The following is a 10,872-nucleotide window of genomic DNA, read 5'->3' as shown; positions in this document are numbered from 1 at the left end:
ATATATATATGTATATGTATATATATATATATATATATATATATATATATACCACCTGGCTGGCCCTCACGTGGTTGCACGTAAAAGCACCCACGACACTCTCAGAATGGTTGGCGTTGGAAAAGCCATCCTTGCCAGATCAGATTGGAGCCTGGTACAGCCTTCTGGCTTGCCAGTCCTCAGTCAAACCGTCCAACCCATGCCAGCATAGAAAGAGGATGTTAAATGATAATAATGATATATATATGAGCCCTTTCATATCCTTTCCCCACTCAGCTTTAGTCATGCCAGCTGTCACTCCTTGGAAGGTAAATGGTGACCTGCTAAGCTACCGTCATAGAGACAGTCTCATGCTACTCCCTCCCATAAATGCAGTTATATTACAGCCACTGAAAAAAAAATGACAAATTAAAGTAAACTTTTTAGTCCTGCCGGAGACATCATCTAATGTCATCCATTGTTCACACTATAAAATATCACCCAGTCCATACTGTAAAGCAATGATGACGTGGAGGCATCTAGTCATGGAAACCATGCTATAAACAATGATAATGACATTGACTGTTGTTCTTTTCTTATTGAGTGTGCCAAATGACCGAGGACCATGGCATGTAGCAAGATGTCATGAGACCCATTTCACCTAGGCTACCACAAGAAAGGTGTTATATGATGATGATCTCAGCATACCTCTAACATCTTTAAACAATTTAACCATTTACATTACTATATCAATTATAAGACTAAATTTACTTAGATATATTTAATGAAATAAGTCATCAAACTAGTTTATAATTTCTCACTATGTTGATATTTTCAAATGAATTTGTCTAGCAGCAATGTGTAGTCATTAATGAACATTTTTTTCTCAACCAAAAGCTAAAAGATCATAAACAAATGACTATTGTCAAAACTACATAACTTTCTCTCATTCCATTTAAGCTGTATATTGAATACAGCTTTGTTTAGTAAAACTTATAACAGGCAAAAACAGCTTCAAAAGCATTCAATTGAGAACAGTAACACCACAATTTTCTTTTTCATACACATACATGCTTTTATGCACAAACAAAATATTCAAAGTCACATTCCCTAACTTTTTCAAATTTAAAACATCTGGCTCCCTAGAACACACACAGTTCATTTGAACATAACAATCTAACAATGATTGCATCATTGATGAAATACATAACAAAAAACTTGTCATTCATGGATAAGTAATTCTGAAGTAGTGATGCTAAAATCTTGTCAATATCCTTATATTTTACTTCTATGCAAAGTAAATTACTTATTTCAGGCAGTACTCAATTCTTCATTACTTACTGAATAGTCAACATTATTTCTCCTTATGAGATAGGAGCACCCATGATTACATGGTTACCAAGCTACTTTCAACAACTATATAGTTTCAGTTTTAGACTCAATGCTTGGCATCACAAGAAGCAAGTGTCTACTACAGTCCTGGGCTGACAACATCTCATGAACTGAATTGGTAAGCAGAAACGATGAAGAAGAGAAAGTGTGTGTGAAAGAGAGAGAGAGAATTCTGCAGGTCCATTTGAAACACTGCCTAGGCAATAAACAGTGGCATCATTTATATAAACAATTGTCTCATACTTCAGAAGAGATGTGCAGAGAAGTAAATTGAAAAATACCTTGCTTTAGAAGACAAGTAGGGCTTTGGTGTCAGGAAGAGCACTCAGCTGTAGAAAATCTGCCTCAACAAGTTTTCACTACCCCATACTGGCACAGAAAAATGGATAAAAGATGATAGTGCCCAACCTATCAAGAATCACAGCTGGTCGTGGCTAAAATACTGGTCTACCAGTTGAAAGGCAGTTAGCTCATGCCATCACGAATATGTATCTATTGCAAAAGAACTTTAATAGCTCAGTCTACCTAACTGTAAATATGCACCAGGGAGATCTAGAGGTTCAACTGTATATTTACCAAGATACTGTATAATTGATGTGTCATTTTGCAGTGATGGGCTGGAGAGAGATTTCACGTCTTGGTCCTTCCAGTCATGGCTACATGGATATGAATTTCACTTCTGAACCTTCAAGTTCAGTACTCAGCTTGGACAAGTGTCTTCTACCATAGCACTGAGCTTACCAATGCTTTATGAGTGGACTTGATAGATAGAAACTGTGTGTGTGTGTGTGTGTGTGTGTGTGTGTGTGTGTGTGTGTGTGTGTGTGTGTGTGTGTGTGTGTGTGTGTGTGTGTATGTGCACATGCGCGCACATGTTTGTGTTTTCACATGTGTATGCACTTTGTGCATTAGCATGTATGTACATCAACGTTGACATTCCAGGGTTTCATTTGTCACCATTTCTGTGAAATAATGAAATGATGTTTGCATTCCTTGTTGACTTTACAGTCAGTTGTTCTGCACTTTTGACGACCAGTTGAAGAAAAAAAAATCCTTACTTGAGAAACAAGTAAGGGATGCCAATAAACATAATTTAACATCTGTTTTCCATGCTGGCATGGGTTCAATGGTTTGACAGAATCTTGTGAGCTGCGGGCTATGTTAAGCTCCAATGTCAGCTTTGGCATAGTTCTTATGGCCAAACCTTCTCTTTGATGCCAAGATGCCCTCACTGGCCATAAAATGCTTCACCATAAGCCCACATTCAAACCATGGTAGAATTACAAAAATAGACGTTGAACAAATGAACTACTGAAAATCAGGAAAGAATATTTAATCATTGTAAGCAACAGAAGCACTAAGTAATTGAACAATGTTTCATTAGTTGCAGTACTAAACACAAACCTGTAATGTGTTGGCATTCAATCAAAAAAGGTAAATGTTTTTGCTACAGATTTTTTGAAAATTTCTTTATTCCTGTTTTGCATCCATTTTCCCAAGCTTGCATGCGTGAGTAGTTTATTTGTTGGAAAAAGTTTTCTACTTTTTTTTTTTATATTTTACACTTGGATGCTCCTTCCTTCCTGCTAACTACTAAACTGTTAAGTCATAGTAGAACACTGCAAACTAAAATAAGTTCCATAGAAGAACTTATTGTAAACAGTTAGGAATAAAAAAGAAATTATCCAACACCCAGTTTAGTAAATAAAACCAATTCATGTTTGCAGAAGGCAGCAAGTCAAGTATTGTTGGACTGTATCATGTGACTAATTAAGTAATATACAGCTTGAAATATTAGTCTGGTACAGAGACTGATAGCAAAACAAGTCTTGTATTAAAAATCAATAATGTATTCTCAACCAGTGTTTATTTTCTAGCAATTCCAAACATGAATTTTTGTACCCCAATTAGCCCCAAATCCACTATCTCAGTGCCAAAACCACATGATCAATTAACTTAAGGGATTAAAGGATATTATTTCAGAACACCCAGAATGTGCTGTTATTGTTTCCCAAATGAAAAATATATTCTCATAAAATTGAAATTACATGTACATTATGTCAATAAGAATTCAAACTGAAACATACATTGTTGAACATATATTTTCTTTAGCTCCACTGAGAAACTAAATGTTTAACATACAAATTTATCTGTAGTGTTTGAGTCCACTAAAATGTTTATTAGTTTTCCAAAGAAACCATTCAACATGCAGAGTACAGAAGATATACTTAATCCTTTTGTTACTGTATTTCTGTTGATACATATTGCTTTGGTATCAATGAATTTTGAACATAAATTAACATGAAATTTTGATGGAAGACTTTTATGGATATCAACTTAAAACAGGAAGTTTGTATCATAGAACCAAGGCCAGTCTCAGGTAGGTTGCTTTCAAAAGAGCTGAGAGACAGACAACACGCTTTTTGATTAAAGATACAAAACCTATAATGATGGGACATTACAACTAGTATTAGATATTAAAAAAAAAAAAAGACATCTTTACCTTTCATTGATGTGAAGGTCTGGTAAATGGGGATTTTGATCCTGAAAATGGAAGCATAAATCAAGTGATGAACATATTAAAATGGTTACATGTCAATCAAAAGAAAATTTCTTACAAGTGGAAGGAGGGGCACGCATGAAATTTTTGTTAAGCTTTATATCTAAAAAAAAAAATGCCAAGCAGAAGCTATTTCTTTAACTGTACATAGTATCACAGTAAGCATGTAACTTTTTTGGATTTTTTTTTTGTAGCTATCCAAATACATCATTTAACCAATGTTGTTAACTGAAGGAGTAGCAGACTATAAAAGAGTTTCTAATTTTAGCTTTACACATAACCAAAATAGTTCACCTGAAACTTAACTGCCACCTTAATTCCCTGGCTGCACACCAACAGAAACTTCCTATTTTTGAAACCCTATTATGGTAAAATCAGCTATCATATTCTGCCAGGTGAACCCAAAGACAGAATATTACTTAAAAAGCACATGAGAGAGAAAGAGATACCTTAATTATTTATAAAATACATACACACATATATAAAGCCTTTTAGTCATTGATTTTTCATATAACACATTTTTCTCATGTTATCTATTGTCAGAATATGAAACTTGTAAGAGAGAGAGAGAGAGAGAGAGAGAGAGAGAGAGAGAGAGAGAGAGAGAGAGAGAGAGAGAGAGAGAGAGAGAGAGAGAGAGAGACCAACCCTTTGTTTTGATCTATTTTCCATGATCTATATTTTATGCAACCTATTTATATTGCAGTTTGGGAGTAATGTTATTGTTGGTTACAGATATTCAACAAACTAACCAGTGGCTTATTTAATTTCTAATGATAAGAGTGACAAAGGAGTGTTTGTAACTTGCTGCAGAACAAACATCAAGGGCTTTCATTCAAAAAGCACTACACGCTTACAATAATTACTAACTTCTACATTGCTTCCATTTGCCAAATTCCATTATCAATATCTGATACTGCACAAGGAGATCAGAATAACAAACCAAACTACTATGTTTTGGACAGAAAAGGTAACAGAGGCATGAAAGTCGTGCCTTTTTCAAAAATATTAATATGACAAGTACAAACATGGATGCATGGTTAATAACTTCATTTTACAACCACATGTTTTTGGATTCAGTCACACTGCATGGAACCTGAGGTAAGTGCCTCTGCTATAGTCCCAGGCCAACAACTGCCTTGTGAAGGAATTTGGTAGGCTGAAACTGCAAGAAGCCCACTGTGTGTTTGCAAGTGTGTACAAATGTACATGAATGTTGATACTTCGTGTTTGTCACCATTTGAACAAAATAGCAATGTTGAAATTCCTTGCCATTTTTGACCAGTGGTTCTGAGCTATTGAAGACCTCTGGAATAAAAACTCCCTTACCTGATAAACAGGAAAAGTTTAGTAATAAGAAAAGTAACCAACTGTAAAATTCTGCCTCAATTACCTAACTAACCCTCACTACCAAAAAAAAAAATGGATGTTAAGCAAACAAGCATAAGTGAAATTACAATTAGGAATACCAAAAAAAAAAAAAAAAAACCAGGCCACACATTCAAGTTACAAGCATCTATTCCTAATACTCCTACATATTAATATTCTATAAATCAACTGATTAAATCACTAGGGAAATTTCTAGAAATTATTGATTCAGTACCTAATTGATACTGGAATATTTCCATACATGAACCTGACTTTCAACAGTCAAGTAAAATATCACAGCTATTTCATCTTGTTTTTTTTATATATATATTTTATCTATATCTTTATTTATTGGTTGTAAAAACAAACCACTCTTCAATTACATATTAATTCAGAATTAAGCTTCTGTACACTATTGTTTAATTTCTAACTCTTCTAATACCCATACAATCAAATAATCAATCAGGCTGTGATTTCTAAGTACCATTCTCCAAATCACTGAATCAATCAGTAAATAATCCCTTGGAAGCTATTTCCACTAATACTTACAATAACCTCTCATATAATCAACATACATTATCAAAAGAATTAAATTATTTTTGTAGCAACTCTCCATTTCAATATGAACTTTGAAACTGGAATCTCCAAATTTTAATAAACCAAAATATATTTATAGAATATATATATATATAGAAGAGTAGGCTGAAAAGTTCATGGGTTGATTATGAAAGAAGGCCAATGTCATTTCATCTGAAGGGGAAGTGATGGCATCAGTTTTTTGGAATGCGAAAGGCATTGTGCTTATTATTTTCAAAAGGGCCACACCATCAATGCAGAGTACTAAGCCAACTTGCCAAGACAGTTATGAAAGGCTATCAAGACCAAATGCTTGGGAAAATTGACGAAAGGGGTCTTGTTTCATTAGGATAATGCTCCAGCACTCAAGTCCTTGGTTTCAATGGCTGCTGTGTTTATGACTGTGGCTTTGAACTGGTTCATCACCCTCCCTACTCTTTTGATTTAACCTCATCTGACTATTCTCTGTTCCCCAAAACATCAAAAACACTTGGTTGGGAGCCAGTATTACAGTATAATGATGCTATATCAGCTGTTGATGACATTTTTGACCAACAGGATGAAGGCTTCTTCACCAGTGGGAGCCAAGCACTGCAACACTGATAGAAGTTTGTGGACTGCAAGGGGAATTATGTTGAAAAATAAGCCTCATTTGGTTACATTCCATGAGAGTATCTTGGTCAGCCTATGTATATTTCAGCTAAGCCCCACTCCACCCCCACCATAGTGTTGCTAAGGGGTAGAATTTTCTATGTAGCTTCTTTTTTCCTTAATATCTAAATCTTCTGATATCATACACTACTCAGTTTTAATCAAAACTCCAGTGCACTCTCTTACAGTCTTGCTTCAAGACAACATCTCTAAATTATCATAATGGTGTCCAAGTATACCCAGTCAAAAAGTTTATCTGATCATCATCCTTACATTTTATTCACTACTTATAGTTGCAAGCATGGTTCTGTGGTTAAGAAATTTGCTTTTCAACCACGATTTTTGTTTCAGTCTCATTGCATGGCACCTTAAAGTGTCTTCTACAATATCTCTGTACCAACTATAAAACCTTGTGAGTGGATTTGGTCAGCAAAAACTAAAAGAAGCCCATCATATATACATATGTATTTATGTCTATCTCTTTGACTGGACATCATGTGATTGTTGTACTAGAATGTCATTCATTTCCAATATTCTGCAAAGACACGTCTGGCCCTGAGGAAATATTACCTTGCATGGAAATAGGTAAGGACTGGCAACAAGAAGGATATCTGAGCACAGAAAATTTGCCTTAATAAGCTTCATCTGGCCCTCTGGCCCACACATGGAAAAGTGGACAATAAAACAATGATGATAAACTCAAATTTACTTTATATATACAGTTATTTAATCCTTTCCTATATCACAGAAATCCAGTGTTTAAATCTAATTTCCTTGGCATTACATAATGATAAATCTCCCCTATAGTCAGCACAATCATCCATCATAAAGAATTTCCCACAAAAGCCCAATATCTACTTCTCACATCATACAACTGTGCAGAAGAATTTAGTGTCCTATGTGAGTCTGCCAACCTTTCCTTTCAACCATAAGCAGATACTCAACAAACCTAAGTAGTACCAGTGGACATGATGCTAAAAACAGTCCATACCCTAACCAAAGAATCCAGTGCAAGAACAACAATCTAGCAGAACTGGCAAACTAAGGCTTCCTCTGCTGCTGCAATAGTACTTCCTTGTACTTGTGTTGGCATTCATGACATCATGAACAAAAAAAAGTCAGCTACACCTAGCCTTTGACATGGAGATCATCAACCAATCCTGATTATAATGGCAGACACCATCCACATGAGGATCAGATACCGATTTAAGGTCTGATTTGATTTTACCGAATCAATGTTTTTGACTGTCCACTTCATTATTTACACTATCCCCATACATGCATTCAAGATGCACAAAGAATCAAAGAGGTGTGTGAAGTTAAGCACAAACTGAATAACAAGGCCTCAAGTGAAACTATTCCAACATCTCAGCTTCTTGATTACACTGTGGGACTGACCATATCCGAAACCTGGAATCTCTTTCACAAACCTGGAATGACATTTCTCTCTTTCTTCAAAAAAGGCATTCTTGCAGTAACATTAGAACACTAGTTCAATAAATACTGAAGCCAAGATATTTACTATCAAGTAATATCTGTAGCCACTTTAACATGGCTGTCTGCTCAAACGGACTCTACTGCAATTTGTTAACCCCAGGAGGACATCTCCCCTAGCTGGTTAACGATGCACAGGGGTTAGAAAAAAAATCACAGTAGAATCCGTTCAAATGGACAGCCATGTTAAAGTGGCTATGAATATTGTCAGTACAACTACTGCACTCTTCAGGAGATTTTAGAACTAGCATTTTTGCTCATATTTACTATCATTCTACCATAAGGATTTCATCAAGAGCATGATCAACACCTATGAGAAAATTAATATCATCTTTGACCATGTCAAGATCTTGCAGATAAATTTTCACTTTGAGAAAGTTTCTATAACAATATTGGAACTACAAAGCAAACTTTTACTTTTCATGAACTTTACAGCAGCTTTTGATTCTGCTGATTGCAGCACACACTGGGATATCATAATTACAAATGAGTTACTTGTGAAGCTGCTCATCTAATTAGAGTTTATTACATGAGCAAAGGTCTTCAACATCTATTCAAGTGTTTAGTTAGGCTGTGTTCCTTCTTCAGCACATTTCAAATATGTCATCAACTGGATTGCAGAGTGTGCTTGACAGATTTCCCAGGTGTCACTGTAGGACAAGATTTCACCTTCACTGACCTTGACTATGCTAACAACCCCACAATAATTGAGAACAACAACACGAATGTATAATCAGCTGTTAAGTGTATACAGCACATGTAGGCATAAAAACCGATATGGAAAGACACAGAGATCTACTAGCAAGATTCTGCAAAACATTGATCAGTTCAAGCATTCAAGCCCCCACACATACTTTTTCCAATCTTTTCCCTACAGGAAATCAACCTCTGAAATCCCCACTCTGTCCATATTTTTCATACAACCATCAACTTGCAGCTGTTCAAGAAGAACATCAACAACATAATCCTACTGATCTTAGAGGGTCTGTGAAAGCCATGAACATAAGCACCTTCCTCCAGATAAACCATAAAAAAAGATAAAAATTATTACAATATTTTTGCCATGATTACTTCAAGTAGTTCTATGTTATTCTAGTGCAAAGGTAATGAATTTGCACAAGAGATATAGTTTATAGTATCACATGAATACAATGTAATTTTTAGTCAGTGCTTTGAAATTTTCACATATTGACTTATCACTAGTTGCAGCTCCTAAGCAGATGCAGTCACAATTGTATTGCTTCTGTGTAATATGTATAACCAACTAGTGATTCATTTAGGACACTTTTATTGTATATACTTTATGTATGAAAACTTTATTCCATCCTTCTGCATAACTAATGTAACAGCTGTGACTGAACTGTATTGTAACAATTGACTATTGTTTGAACACTTTTTTTGTGTAGTTAAAATCCTACAATGTTTAGTTATGTAGGGTAATGGTTTTAGTTCTGTAGTGAAATAAGAAAAGAAAAGTAAAAATAATTAATGTAACTGACTATATGAAATAAAAACAAAATAAGAGTAATAAAAATTTAGGTATAAAAACAAGTCAATAAAGGGTATTAAACAAATGAAATTAATGCAGAGTGATTTGAAACATTCTTAGAATGGCACTGCTTTGTCATATGATACTTACACTATGACAGAAGAGATGTCGAAAATATTAACATAGATAATTTTGTGTCTGCTTTCTATGCTGACATAGGTAGGATAGACCAGCCCAGTTTGAGACAGTTCTTATAGGAAATAACTGCCTTACAAAACATCTTGCTTCTAAATTTCATTGGTTTCTAAAGTCGGATGTCCAAGAAGGAAGAGAGATAGGAGTGAGAGAAATGTAGGAGAGGAAGAAGTAGGAGAAACAACAATAGCTGTATTTGGTAAGAGGTTTAAATTGAAAAACATGGGCGGCATGATGGGATACCAATAAAATTATGAAATGGTAAAAGAGAGCGAATGATGGAAGGACAGATAGCAACAGAGGTGGGCAATGGTGAGAGTGGTACATATCAATGATCAGAGACATGGAGAAAGAGAGATAGAGAGAAAGGGATTGATGACCAGCAATAAGAAAGGATGCTAACAGGGGATATTGAATATGAATACATACGCTATCATCCAATATCCCCACCAGTATACCTCTTCCAGATATCTTTCAAAGTTATCTTCCTTATGTATCACATGTCTATACCAATGCATTCTTCTCAACTGAACACAAACCGGATTCCAAATCTGATCATTCGTTAAAAGCAACAAATCTCCCTAAAAACCATACCTACTGCCTTACAAATAGAAGAACGTCCTAGGTAATGTAGTTCTAGATACAGTGATTGAAAAGACAGACACTTGTCATAACTAGACTCTTACAGATCTGCTTGTTTGGGGGAGGGTATCAAACAAGAAACAAAATTTAGTTACATCAAACATAAATAAGTAAACTTTATTTCTCTACCACATCAAGAATATACAATAAATAAGGTGGCCAGCTAGCAGAAACGTTAGCACACCGGGCGAAATGCTTAGCAGTATTTCGTCTGCCGTTACGTTGAGTTCAAATTCCGCCGAGGTCGACTTTGCCTCTCATCCTTTTGGGGTCGATAAATTAAGTACCAGTTACACACTGGGGTCGATGTAATTGACTTAATCCATTTGTCTGTCCTTGATTGTCCCCTCTATGTTTAGCCCCTTGTGGGCAATAAAGAAATAAGAATATACAATAAATGTTTAACATGACGAGCAAAATTCACTCTGAATCCTTACCGTGACAGATGATGTCTTCTCTCCTACAATGGACGGATTAGAGGAAGGACTTACACTGGAACGCGTAGATGAAGATTTAGTATCCTGAC

The 10,872-nt window shown here is 35.3% G+C and overlaps 1 protein-coding gene across 1 annotated transcript in view; it reads right to left on the bottom strand.

Moving 5' to 3' along the window:
* The window catches only part of LOC106870395 (golgin subfamily A member 2), a 72,185-nt gene extending 61,319 nt beyond the window's left edge, over window positions 1-10,866 (bottom strand). Inside the window, exons 1-2 of the mRNA XM_014916442.2 lie at window positions 10,784-10,866; window positions 3,875-3,915 (exon numbers count right to left, since the gene is read on the bottom strand). The gene's annotated coding sequence lies outside the window, so the exon portion shown is untranslated. The remainder of the gene's footprint in view (window positions 1-3,874; window positions 3,916-10,783) is intronic.
* Window positions 10,867-10,872: the final 6 nt, after the last annotated feature.

This window comes from Octopus bimaculoides, chromosome 2, assembly GCF_001194135.2.
Source record: "Octopus bimaculoides isolate UCB-OBI-ISO-001 chromosome 2, ASM119413v2, whole genome shotgun sequence".
In the NCBI taxonomy this organism is placed as follows: Eukaryota; Metazoa; Mollusca; class Cephalopoda; order Octopoda; family Octopodidae; genus Octopus; species Octopus bimaculoides.
The sequence above is the reverse complement of the archived record's forward strand: the minus strand, read 5'-3'. Positions and strand labels throughout refer to the sequence as shown.